At 43.5% G+C, this 13608-nt stretch overlaps 1 protein-coding gene across 4 annotated transcripts in view; it reads right to left on the bottom strand.

Annotated features, from left to right (window-relative positions):
- The window catches only part of ELF1 (E74 like ETS transcription factor 1), a 65553-nt gene that overhangs the window by 50417 nt on the left and 1528 nt on the right, over positions 1-13608 (bottom strand). Inside the window, exon 1 of one of the 4 annotated variants that reach the window (XM_088674933.1) lies at positions 2463-3463. The exons of the other annotated variants lie outside the window; for them this stretch is intronic. The gene's annotated coding sequence lies outside the window, so the exon portion shown is untranslated. Of the gene's footprint in view, positions 1-2462; positions 3464-13608 lie in introns of those variants that run through there. 4 annotated transcript variants of the gene reach the window in all.

Raw genomic sequence — 13608 nt, forward strand, 5'->3', positions numbered from 1 at the left:
AACCACTTAATTTGAATATAATTTACTTCAATTAAATTGCAACAGAAGGCATTGTTTTTGTCAGAGTATTAATTATTCTAAACACACCATAACCTTGTACTGGGGTACCGGGGGCATCCGGGTCACTTAGCAATACTTCTGCCATGTAAGATAACTCTTCATCATAGCTTTTTTTGTTTGAGTCAAAAAATAAGAACATAAAAAGGGAACTTGGAAAAACAATTACATACAGCAAGACCAATCTTACGAGGTGTAGCCATTCAGTAAAGGCAGGGCAAAATGAAACCAGAATCAGGAAGTCCCAAAGGCAGAAGACACTAACAAGGAACAGCTGAGTTTAGAACATGCACCATGGATGCTGGTATTGTTATTATTTATTAAATTTGTATAACCCCTTCCTTCAAAGACCTCTGGGGAGTTCACAGCATAAAAATCCAAAATAAAAACACAAAATACATAACACAAACAAGAACAATCCCATAACCCCCACCCAAAGACATTTAAAAGGTCACAAGATGTTAATTAGCCAAAGGCCTGGTTAAAGTGGAACACTTTTGCCTGGCACCTTAAGATGTATAATGAAGGTGCCAGGGAGAGCTTTCCACAGATGGGGAGCCACTGCAGAGAAGCCCGTTCTCGTGTTGCCACCCTCCAGACCTCTCAGGGAGGAGGCACACAAAGAAGGGCTTCAGAAGATGATCTCAGGGTCTGGGTTGGTTCACATGGAGAGAGGTGGTCCTTGAGGTACTGCGTTCCCGAGCCATTAAAGGCTTTGTAGGTCAAAACCAGCACTTTGAATTGGGCCCGGAAACTTATTGGTAGCCAGTGCAGCTGGGCCAGGATTTGTTCAAACTGTCTTGCCCTGGTGAGCAACAGAGCTGCCAAATTTTGCACCTGCTAAAGTTTCTGAAGCGTCTTGAGAGGCAGCCCCACATATAACATGCTACAGTGAGCCTCGCTAGACGAATTTAATTCGTTCCACGGGTCTTTTCTTATAACGAAAAATTCGTCTAGCGAATCCCATAGGAATGCATTGAAAATTTTTTGCCCTTAGGAACGCATTAATTGAATTTCAATGCATTCCTATGGGAAACCGCGATTCGCTAGACGAATTTTTCATAAAACGAATTTGTCTAGCGAGGCAACCTCCGCTAGAAAAAAACTTTCGTTAAGCGGAAATTTCGTTAAGCAGGGCATTCATTAAGCGAGGCACCACTGTATAGCAATCCAACTGGCATGTTTTGGCATCTGTTGGTGCCACATGTCAGGGAGTCCACCGCAGATTGCGGACAGCAACCGAGCATCTCCCCACAGTTCATAGAGGGGCTGCTTCCTTTTCTTCCTTGCCTCTCTCTGTCTCTAGACTGCAGACAGAAGGAGAGCAGAAGCGGAAACAACTGCCAGTATTAATTACCTGTGTTCAACAAAAGTGAATTATTACCTAACAAAAAGGAAGGACAGTGATACCTCGGGTTACAAATGCTTCAGGTTACATTTTCAGGTGGCGGATCACGGGAAACCCGGAAGTACTGGGAAGGGTTACTTCCGGGTTTTGACAATCGCGCAAGCACCAAATCGAATCACGTGCGTGCCCAGACGCAGCGCTGCAGGTTACGAACGCTGCGGGTTGCGGACGTGCTTCCATCACGGATTACGTCCGCAACCTGAGGTTCCACTGTATGTGGTAAATACAGCAGCAAGTCTTGTGGCATCTTAAACATGAATGCATTTATTATGGCATAAGCTTTCAGATATATAAAATGTAATCCTGAGTTTCAGGTACATATTGGTGAGAGCTAATTAATGCATATAGCATGATAAAAAAAATCCAGTACCAGTTTTAATTGTTTTTTAAAAATTAATTTAATTGTTTTTTAAAAATGGAAAAATGTGGGGGTGTTACCTTTTCCATATTTTTTAAGTAAGAAAGGGGCAGATGATTCCTGCATTGCATGTGGTTGGGTCTCTTCCAACTCTACAGTGCTGTGATTCTAAGAGATGAGGTTTCTCGGAGAAAGAGCTATGCAATGTTGCGAACTCCCCCACTTCTGGCTGTGGGCCCTAACTGACTTTTCCTATCAGATAACGTCCTTACATAGGAAAAGTGTTCCTTATTGTAAGGATTACCATTTTAATTACAGAAGTGTAGAGACCCCAAGGTACGGCTGACATATGTCTGGATTTTCCCGTACACAGTCGGAATACACTGGTAGCTTGGTTCTCAAACATAATCCATTCGTGAAGTCCGTTCCAAAACCAAGGCGTGCTTTCCCATAGAAAATAATGCAAAACATATTAATCCGTTCGTCTTTTAAAAACAACCCCTAAAACAGCAATTTAACATGAATTTTACTATCTAACGAGACCATTGATCCAAAAAATGAAAGCAATAATCAATGTACTGTACTGTACTATAAAATAAGACAGTATTGTAGATAATAAAAATAAAAATAAGTTCTTACCTGCACTGTTTAAAAACCGGAGCACTTCCGGGTTTTCACTGTTTGGGAACCAAGGCGTTTGAGAACCAAGGTACTGCAGTGGGCAGCAGTGTCCAGGCAAAAATCAGGAAACTGTCCAGGAAAATCCAGGTGTATGGCAGCCCATGGCAGCAGTGCCCTTTTCGCCAGTTTTCCATACAAATAGCTCAAAAACAGCAATCTACCCCAAGGGTCATCTAGTCCAACCCCCTGAAATGCAGGAATGATTTCATTGAAAGTCACCCTGACAATTTCAATCATGATTCTAATAATATATTTAAAAACATGTGCCAGAATGGTTACCCCATATTGCAGGGGGGTGGGTGGAGCTTGCTTTAGACCACTTTCTCATTCCCAGTGAGAATTAGCAATTGAACCAGTTTGTAGTTTGGTCTCTTAGGTTCTACTCTGGCAATTTTGCTTATGTCAAATCTATTAGGCTATCTTTTAAGACAAAAGCCTCACAAGACCTCTTACATGGCAAAGTATATACAGAATTAAAACTAAAACAATTTATTTATTCATCTGTAACCACCAGAAAACAAACATTCATGTGATAATTTCCCATATGCCTAAATACAGACTTCTGGGATGAAAAGATGGCTGACTAGTTGTTTACTGTTGGTACTCCGTAAACAGAGATACTGTAATTATGCAGTGATTAATGACAGCCAAGACGTAAATCTTGGTTGTCACATCCTCTCTTTGAATATAGGGGGATCCAAGGGATCAACCTCTAATGCTCTGAAGAAAGCTACTCTTTACTCTGAAGAATGGGGGCGTTTCTGATACAGTGAGTGACTGGGAGTGAGAAACCAACCACTACTGTGCCCACCACATAATAGCCCTGAATACTAGCCCTCGAGGCATTAGGTCAGCTAGATCTCCCTTCTTTTAAATATCTTTGAGACTGTGGTTAATTACAACTGAGGTGATCTGTCTACCAATTAAACTATCACCTGGAATGTAAACTGACTGCTGGTGTAAGAAGAGGCATTGACAGACTGAAAATAAAACAAAAAACAAATTTTAATTGTTTGTGACTAAGAAAGATTATTAACAAATAAGGAAGCTCTGGTTAAGAATTTTCATTTTATATTACTTTTAATTCTTTGTCCCGTATGTGGAGTTCTGGCTGCAAAAGTGAAACTAAATTCTTCAACCAATGGAAAGGAATGCACTTCTTTGTTAAAGAGACAGATGCAAGTTTTCAGATGCAAGGCAGAAACTTTTAGGTGGAAACTAACAGAAACCAGTATGGTAAAAATACTGTTGAACACCCTATTGGCTGTTGGTACCATGTGGCAATTATTGGATGAGCAACTGAAAGAGCTCCATAAAATGGTGAATGAAAGATCAAACTAAATTCTAACTGGTCATCCTTCCATTACCATCCCATAGGAAAAATGAGTAGTGGCCCTAAGTTTTGGAGCTTCGCAACCACTCTCCATTTCCTCCTCCAAGTGGCCATTCTACCGTGTTTCCCCCTTTTTAAGACACCGTCTTATAACTTTTTTTCCTCAAAAAAAACCACGGTGTCTTATTTTCAGGGGATGTCTTAAGGCTTGGTGCTCTGTGCAATCACACATGACACTTTCTGGCACATGCAGATACAGATCAGCTGTAGCGCTGAAATCAGCTGTTCCTGGTTCAGGTGTAGCGCGCGCCTAGCGAAGTCAGCCCTGAGAAGGGAAAATGGCATTTAAAAATGCCGTTTGAAGTGATTTTAGCCTGTCGCCCAGAACCGGCTGCTGCAGCGCGGAGCGCCCAGCAGCGCCCGGGGGAGCGCCCAGCAACACGGACAGAGCGCTCAGCAGCACCAGGAGGAGCGTCCCACCGTGCCAGGCGGCGGGGTGGCAGGCCTCCTTGGCATGGCGAGGAAGAGACGAGGGCGCTGGCTCGGGCGCTCCTGAGTCCTGACCCCAGCCGCTTCTACGCGGCAGCAGCAAAAGAGCCATGCGGCCACATGGAGAGGCTAGTGCCCGAGCGGGAGACGCGATCTCTGCAAAGCTCTGCACTCACTTCATCCGCCCGACGGGAAAGCGAAGTGGGGAAGAGAAAAAGAGAAAAAAACGAAGCGGCTCTTTTTCTCTTCCCCACTTCACTTTCCCGTCGGGCGGATGAAGTGAGTGCAGAGCTTTGCAGAGATCGCGTCTCCCACTCGGCCACATGGAGAGGCGAGCGCCCGAGCGGGAGACGCGCTCTCTGCAAAGCTCTGCACTCACTTCATCCACCCGACGGGAAAGCGAAGTGGGGAAGAGAAAAAGAGCCGCTTCGGTTTTTTCTCTTTTTCTCTTCCCCACTTCGCTTTCCCGTCGGGCGGATGAAGTGAGTGCAGAGCTTTGCAGAGAGCGCGTCTCCCGCTCGGGCGCTCGCCTCTCCATGTGGCCGCACGGCTCTTTTGCTGCTGCCGCGTAGAAGCGGCTGGGGTCAGGACTCAGGAGCGCCCGAGCCAGCGGCCTCGTCTCTTCCTCGCCATGCCAAGGAGGCCTGCCACCCCGCCGCCTGGCACGGTGGGACGCTCCTCCTGGTGCTGCTGAGCGCTCCGTCCGTGTTGCTGGGCGCTCCGCCCGGCGCTGCTGCGCGCTGCAGCAGCCGGTTCCAGGCGGCGGGGAGGCAAGCTGAAATCACTTCAAACGGCGTTTTTAAACGCCATTTTACCTCCTCAGGGCTGACTTTGCTAGGTGCGCGCTACAACTGAACCAGGAACAGCTGATTTCCCCACAGCTTATCTGTATCTCCGCGCTCTGCTTCCTTGCTTTGCCTGCCGCTGCTGAGCGTTCCACGCTGCAGCAGCTGGTTCCAGGCCCCCAGTTGGCAGGCATGGGGGTATGTCTTATTTTCAGGGTATGTCTTATATTTCTCAAATGCTTAAAATTGTTGCCCTGGCATACTTTTTGACTACGTATTAAAAAAGGGGAAACACGGTAACCACAAAAAAGCTGATGAGGTGGCTATAATCCATCTGAATTATGTTTATTCCACTGAATTCCCCAATATGTCTCAATACTGTAAATGCTTTCATAAAAACTAGGTTAATGTGGTTGCAATGTTGAATGCTTACTGAGGAGTTAAGTAGTACTGAACACAATGAGAATTACTTTTGCGTAAACAAGCCTATGATCAAGTTACCAGTCTACCTACTGTGGTGCCCACCCACTCTTTCTGTTTTGGGGATACATGTCCGACTTGAAGATGTAGAGTTGATAGCAAAAGCAATAGGTTCCTTCAGCAAAAAAGAAAAGCAAACAATTTTAAGAAGCAAAAAACTTTCTCCTAAAGGCCTCCTTCTTGGCTGGAACATATGACTAAGGGTGAATGTACAGTATAGAGCAAGCTTCCCCCAACTAAGGCCCACGGGCCGGATGCGGCCCGCGAGGCTCATTTATGTGACCCCTACCGCCCGCTCTTACCGGCGTGGCGCGGCTGCCCACTTCCAGGTCACCGGGAGCGTTGGAAATAGCTTGTGCGCATGAGCAAGCGTCATTTCCAGCGCATTTCTGGGTCGGAGGAAACCCGTGGGCATGCGCACAAGCTATTTTCGGCACTCCTCCAACCTGGAAGTGCGCCGGAAATAGCGTGTGCGCATGTGTATGGGTGCGTGCTCCCGCACGCTCCCCCACCCTCCGGCCCGCCGCACAATCGGTGCGGTGGGCATTGGCCTGAGGCCGGGTAAGTTTGGGGAGCCCTGGTATAGAGAATGCTTTACAAAGAAAGAGAAGTAGGCTTGCAGAGCAGCTATTGCCCATGAATACATAAGACTCTTCCACTCACCCCTCTCCCTCCATCTCCATGGAACCAGTTTTTCAGGTTTTCCAAGTTATACTCTGGAAAACCCAAAACAGGTCCTGAAAAGTATGTCAACTCTGCTGAAATAGTGGCATTTATGTTCCGGTGGTACAACTGTTACAGATGTATTGATTTCCAGCCTTAAAGGTCTGTACACAGTCAGGCATGTAAACAGCCTCTTGCCTAGTTAATCAGGGAAAACAGGTAGAGAAAAACGGGACTCCACATTGCCATCTGGTGACACAATGTTAAAGCACATATACAACACATATAAATCACTTTTTCTTTACCAGTCTAGCTGAGTCCATACTTTTGTATTTACAAATTCCTAGGAAGCCAACGAAACTTGTTGTAGAAGAAATGAATCGTCCATTGAAGGCATCCAGCTCAGTCAACAGAAACACATTTTTTTCACACAATGCATGACACAAACTTGGTAAAATTCACTATCTAAAGTTATAACAATGTTATCAGCTTAAAATGCTTTTAAAAATATTTGGTGAATTAATGGACAATATTGCTGGCAGCCAATGGTAAGTCTAATTATTATGTAAACAGAGCATATATGTACAGAGGCCGTATGTTCCCAAATGTCAGGAGCTGCTCCTCTGTTTCCAAAGGTCTCACTGCCCGCTGTTCAAAACAAAATGCTAAGACTAGATTTATTCTATAAGGCCAAGCTTAATAAGAATTGGGGGGGGGGGGAGAGACACTGTGCATAGCCTAAGAAATTATGATGATCCAGAAACAGTTTGCACATGCAGTTCTCCTACAGCAAGAGCCCCAAAGCTGGTCTGGAGGATGTCTAGAGCTAGCAACTGGATCCTGCCCCGATTTCCCATCACATGCCTTCTTCCTACTTGACCATGCTGCTGTCCATTTATCAACTCAGAGCACAAACTCAAAAGAAGCAAATCTTACAACTATTTATATTTGACTAAAAGAAATCTATCATACAGTGAAGGGCTTAGAAATACAGTAATCAAATATTCCTACTGCTCAGTTAATTAGTAGTAAATGTTAGATGATAATGCATGTTAAGTAATGGTTTTGCCAAGTAGTAGATAAAAAGGAGCTCAACTGACAATACTGTTGGGGGAGCACTTCTATTCAGATTATTTGAAGCAAAGAGGAGAAAGGGGGAATATAAATTTTAAAAGGAATCATTAGATGTTATGATTGTCACAGAGCCACAAACAGGCTGCCACTAGTGATCATCTGGAGTCCACACAATGGCAGAGCCACTAACTCTACCCTGCCCAGCAAGCGGAGATAAAAATAAATAATAATAATAATCCCCAGCCACTCTGGGAGGCTTCCAACAAAATATTAAAAATACATCAAATATTAATAAAATATTAATAAAACATCAAAGAAGCAGTTTGTACTGCAACAACAGTCCTAGGTATCCTTCCTGAGAGGGACATCATTGGGCACAAGGCACATGAAGAGCTTATATTTGATTGTCCTAGAATCATAGAATCATAGAGTTGGAAGAGACCACAAGGGCCATCCAGTCCAACCCCCTGCCAAGCAGGAAACACCATCAAAGCATTCCTGACAGATGGCTCTCAAGCTTCCGCTTAAAAACCTCCAAAGGAGACTCCACCACACTCCTTGGCAGCAAATTCCACTGCCGAACAGCTCTTACTGTCAGGAAGTTCTTCCTAATGTTTAGGTGGAATCTTATTTCTTGTAGCTTGAATCCATTGTTCCGTGTCTGCTTCTCTGGAACAGCAGAAAACAACCTTTCACCCTCTTCTATATGACATCATTTTATATATTTGAACATGGCTATCATATCACCCCTTAACCTTCTCTTCTCCAGGCTAAACATACCCAGCTCCCTAAGCCGTTCCTCATAAGGCATCGTTTCCAGGCCTTTGACCATTTTGACTGCCCTCCTCTGGACACATTCCAGCTTGTCTGTATCCTTCTTGAACTGTGGTGCCCAGAACTGGACACAGTACTCCAGGTGAGGTCTGACCAGAGCAGAATACAGTGGTACTATTACTTCTATTGATCTAGATGCTATACTCCTATTGATGCAGCCCAGAATTGCATTAGCTTTTTTAGCTGCTACATCACACTGTTGACTCATCCTGTATTTGTGCCTTTTTTTTGCCCCAGTGCAGTACTTTACATTTCTCCTTGTTAAAATTCATCTTGTTTGCTTTGGCCCAGTTGTCTAATGTGTTAAGGTCATTTTGAAGTGTGATCCTGTCTTCTGGGGTATTAGCCACCCCTCCCAATTTGGTGTCATCTGTTGGATGTAGTTCATCTGGAGACTTGAATACATCTACTGTTTCCTTGTTCTTCCTTTTGCTACGGACATACCCATAAAAGCCCTTTTTTGTTGCTTTTAACCTCTATAGCAAGCCTGAGTTAATTCTGTGCTTTAGCTTTTCTGACTTTTTCTCTACACGTGCTGGCTATTTGTTTGAATTCCTCTCTGGTGATTTCCCCCCTTTTCCATTTTTTGTACATATCCCTTTTTAATCTTAACTCAGTTAAAAGTTCTTTAGATAGCCACCCTGGCTTCTTTAGGCACCTTCCATGTTTCCGTCTCATTGGTATTGCCTGAAGTAATATTGCCTGTGTCTTCCCACACAGCTGTTGCACAGGATGGAAATCTGAGCAAAAGGTCCAAGGTTACCAGCTTCTAGTGCACCAATACTGCTTCTGATGACTGTCTATTGAGGGCAGAAGAATGGGCCATGAGCAATATGGCAATAAGAAAGCAGAGCACGAGCATATAGCTTGTCAAAAAGCAAGCATTAAGTCTCCCCAAATGGGGCTGCCTTCAGATGTCTACAAAAATTTATAAAAATATGGGGTTGTGCTACAAGCTCTCAGTCTCCCACTATGCTACTCCTAGCCTCCCGTGCCTCTTGCCTTTTCTCCCAATGTCCTATTCTATACCCTGTAAAAAAGTTACAATGTCTCTGAAAATCGGAAGAACAGATTTGGCATCATAAATTATAATTTTTTAAAAAGAGAAACATGATTTGACACACATTAATCACTCAAACAATCTGGTAATCTGTAGCACAGAAGTTATTTTCTGTGTGTTGTCTGTGGGGGTTTTGGAGCAAAGTACAGTGGTGCCTCACTAGACGAATTCAATTCGTTCCACAGGTCTTTTCTTATAACGAAAAATTCGTCTAGCGAATCCCATAGGAATGCATTGAATTTTTTTTGAATTTTTTTTTGCCCATAGGAACGCATTAATTGAATTTCAATGCATTTGTCTGGGAAACCGCAATTCGCTAAACAAATTTTTCGTAAAACGCATTCGTCTAGCGAGGCAACCTCCGCTAGAAAAAACCTTTCGTTAAGCGGAAATTTTGTTAAGCAGGGCATTCGTTAAACGAGGCACCACTGTACACAAAAATCCCAGATATGAAGTTGTAATGAATGACTGGAAAGATCTCTTGTACATAAGCAGACTCAGGGAGGAGCTATGGCATAACAAAAACAAAAATCTACATACAGTGGTTACAAACTTAATCTGTTCTGGAGGTCAGTTTGTAACCCGAAACCGCTCGTAACATGAGGCGCGCTTTCACTAATGGTGCCTCCCACTGCTGCCACGCTTCTGGCACGCAACTTCCACTCACATCTCGGGGCAAAGTTCGCAACAAGGGCACATACCGTATTTTTCGCTCCATAAGACACACTTTTTTCCTCCTAAAAAAGTAAGAGGGAGTTCTGTGCGTCTTATGGAGCGAATGCATGGTCCCTGGAGCCGAATTGCCCAGGGGCGAAAAGCAGATAGTGCTTTTTTTAAAAAGAAAGAAAGAAAGAAAGAAAGAAAGAAAGAAAGAAAGAAAGAAAGAAAGAGCTAAAGGCTAACAAGAGGGAAAGAGAACCTGCTCAGCAGCTGATTGCAAGAGATCGGGAGGGAGATAAGAGAAGCTAGCTCAGGGGTCCCCAAACTGAGGCCCGGGGGCCAGACGTGGCCCAATCACCTTCTCAATCCGGCCCGCGGACGGTCCGGGAATCAGCATGTTTTTACATGAGTAGAATGTGTCCTTTTATTTAAAATGCATCTCTGGGTTATTTGTGGGGCCTGCCTGGTGTTTTTACATGAGTAGAATGTGTGCTTTTATTTAAAATGCATCTCTGGGTTATTTGAGGGGCATAGGAATTCGTTCATATTTTTTTCCAAAATATAGTCCGGCCCCCCCACAAGGTCTGAGGGACAGTGGACCGGCCCCCTGCTGAAAAAGTTTGCTGACCCCTGAGCTAGCTCCATTCCCAGCCCCACCCCCTTGCCCAGGCCTCCATTGTTGTGTTTCCCCGGCGACATGTGACTGGCTGATTAGATTATCTGTCTGGAAACTGTAGAAATGACTCCTTTCCTTTCCTTTCCTAAAGAAGCTGCAGAACTGTGAGCTGAACTCCATGAAAAAAATGGAGCTTTCCCCCTTTGCAAAAAAGCTGCACGACTGTCAGCTGATCCTCAAAAAAAATGGAGCTTTCCCCCTTTGCAAAAAAACCCTGCACAACTGTGAGCTGATCCCCCAAAAAACGGGGCTTTTCCCATTTGCAAAAGAAACTGCACAACTTTGAGCTGATGCTCAAAAAAATGGAGTTTTCCCCCTTTGCAAAAAAACTGCACAACTGTCAGCTGATCAAAAAAAAACCAGGGCTTTCCCCCTTTCCTCCTCTAAAAATTAGGTGCGCCTTTTGGTCAGGTGTGTCTTATGGAGCGAAAAATACACTACTTCCGGGTTAGCGGAGCTCATAAGCCGCAGGGTTCACAACACAAGGTCCCACTGTACAGCAAACAGAACTGGAGGACCTGAATTACTCCTGGTCCATCCAGATATGTGGCTGGGCAGCCCTATGAAATGAACAACAGATGAAAACAAACCCCTTGCCCTGACAAATGCAATCAGAGTTAGTCTACTGTAGAGCAGGAAAAAAAACTTCAGAGAGTGATACCGTTGAACAGTCTTGCTTTATGGATCAGTGTTGAATATTTCTGCAAAAATGGGGAAGGATCAGGTGTGCTGCTTTTGCCCTCTTTACTGTCCCACATGCATTCTTAAAGCATTTTATCTTAAAGCTCAGATAGTGTCTCCAGTACATTGTTTATACAAAGTCTTCCCATTTCTTTGTCCGATAGCACAGACAAAACCAGGTTTAAAAGAATATTTCCCTAGTCTTACGTAAGAGAAAGAAGTTGGGGCAGATGAATCTACAAACAAAAGTTCAATATTGACTCAGGCTCAACTTTGGTTACAGTGGCAGACCACACCTGAAGATGTGCTTAGACATGTTTACACTACCGTATCATTTACATGTTCAGGATATTCAGAGATGAGACAGAGCTCAAGTTGTCTGGAGCATCTTTCAGACTCAGGGACAAATGCATGTAACCGAAGCCTTGACAGATTTTTCGAAATGAAAAGCAGAGAATTGACAAGGTTGTGTAGGAACACAACAAGTGCCCCATGCCTCAACTCCATGTGTTAACTGGTCTTAAACCTTGAGAGTGCGAACCAGCATATGTTGATGTACAATATTTTAATTATCTAAGGATTTTTTTAATGAGGGCACTACTAATGTAGTTGTCTATTGCAGCTCATGCCACAGGAACTCACTGATCCTTCAAGGGGATGCAACAATTTCTTTTTTTAATTCAATATATATTCATGCCATGCCTTCTCTAATTTTAGGTGAAATTCTCCATATACATTTCTGATTACAGGTCAGAATTTTATCTGCTAATATTGTTTTTAAAATTTCAAGTTTTGAATAGTTTACCTCTCTATCTCTAGCAAAGCAAAATCTTTCTCTCTCAACTCAACTATAAAAACATTGTAAAAAGAACATCCAAACTAACTTTTTATCGAATTTGATCCTCACAACAGAAGCATGTGTTGCATTCAGGTGGTATCAAAGACTTCTAACAGACATACACCTCAAGTTCGTTCATTTCAAAAATCTTCCAACTTGGGGCCTATTTTCAAATGCAAAATAAGGGATCTATTGTTCTTTAAATTGAATTAAGCAGTTTTATAAGCATCTATGCTTCTACTGCATGTTCACTGCCAGCAGCAACCTACTCTGCCACAAGAAAATGTTCATTTCCTTCAAATGGTCTCAGCATCTGGTAGCCTTATTTCTTTAATATACCAACTGCACATTAGATGCATACCTTTTTCATCCTTACTGCCCTTTCAATAGCCTATTTCTAAATGGATGGAAACAAACATCAACAAACATCAACATCAAAGTTATACCACATCCTAACTCTGTTCAGCAGTAGGGCTGTTGCTGCTGCTCTGCTCTGCTCTGCTCTCCTCTGCAGAGGAGAAACAAGCCTTTCAAATAGTATTTTGCACCAGGTTGCCATGTCACATGACTGTGCTAAACATGCTTAGGATCCAGCCTAATTCCCCCCCCCAGTCCCATCCCTAGAAACACCCCCCTTTTTGGGACTACATTAGGTTCATCTCAGCCAGCTGGGCAAAGATGAGCAAGTTAAGCCCACCTGAGCCACTGTTGAGGACTTAAATCCAGCTGAGCAGAAGATCTGCTGCATCCTAGGCTGCCTACCCCAGTGGAGCTTGCCATTGGACTGCCCCCCCCCAACTCTACTACCGGTAAGAGTACAGTGGTACCTTGGTTCTTGAATTTAATCCGTTCTGGGAATCCGTTTGACTCCTGAAACAGATCAAAAACCAAGGTGCAGCTTCCAATTGGCTGCAGAAGCTTCCTGCACTCAATTGGAAGCTGCAGAAGCCGCTTTGGACATACGGCTTCCGAAAAAACGTTTACAAACCGGAACGTTCACTTCTAGGTTTGAGGCGTTCGGGAGCCAACCAAGGTACCACTGTACTCATAAAAAGCCTAATCCCCCATTGTATCTTCTTAAAAATATATATTGGCCTCAGCAAATAAAATGTATCACATGCCATGCCTTCTCTAATTCTAAAATAGTACAGTTTTATCAGTATTTGTGTCTTTCTGCTAGTACCGTATTGTTGTTTCTTCATGTTATTGACTGGTTCTGAAACTAAAGAGGAATCACAATAACAGCTGAACCTATCAGAAACCACATAAAGCAAAACTATAACAACGAAGTTTAGGTAACTTCCATTCATGGAAAGGAGAACTTGCTAGAGTTCACAACACTGGCAAGTAAATAAGCAGGTCATTACTATAAAGAGGTATGCAGGAGTAACAAATAATTTTCATTACAAACTGTCTATCATTTTAGTACTTCACTAACTCATGATGAATTGTCAGAACATTAATGCAAGCCACACTTGCTCATAATATCAAAAGTAACTGCAAATTGCATTTGAATATAAATATGTGAGAT

The sequence above is a fragment of the Zootoca vivipara genome, chromosome 8 (genome assembly GCF_965207765.1).
Source record: "Zootoca vivipara chromosome 8, rZooViv2.hap1.1, whole genome shotgun sequence".
NCBI classification, from domain to species: domain Eukaryota; kingdom Metazoa; phylum Chordata; class Lepidosauria; order Squamata; family Lacertidae; genus Zootoca; species Zootoca vivipara.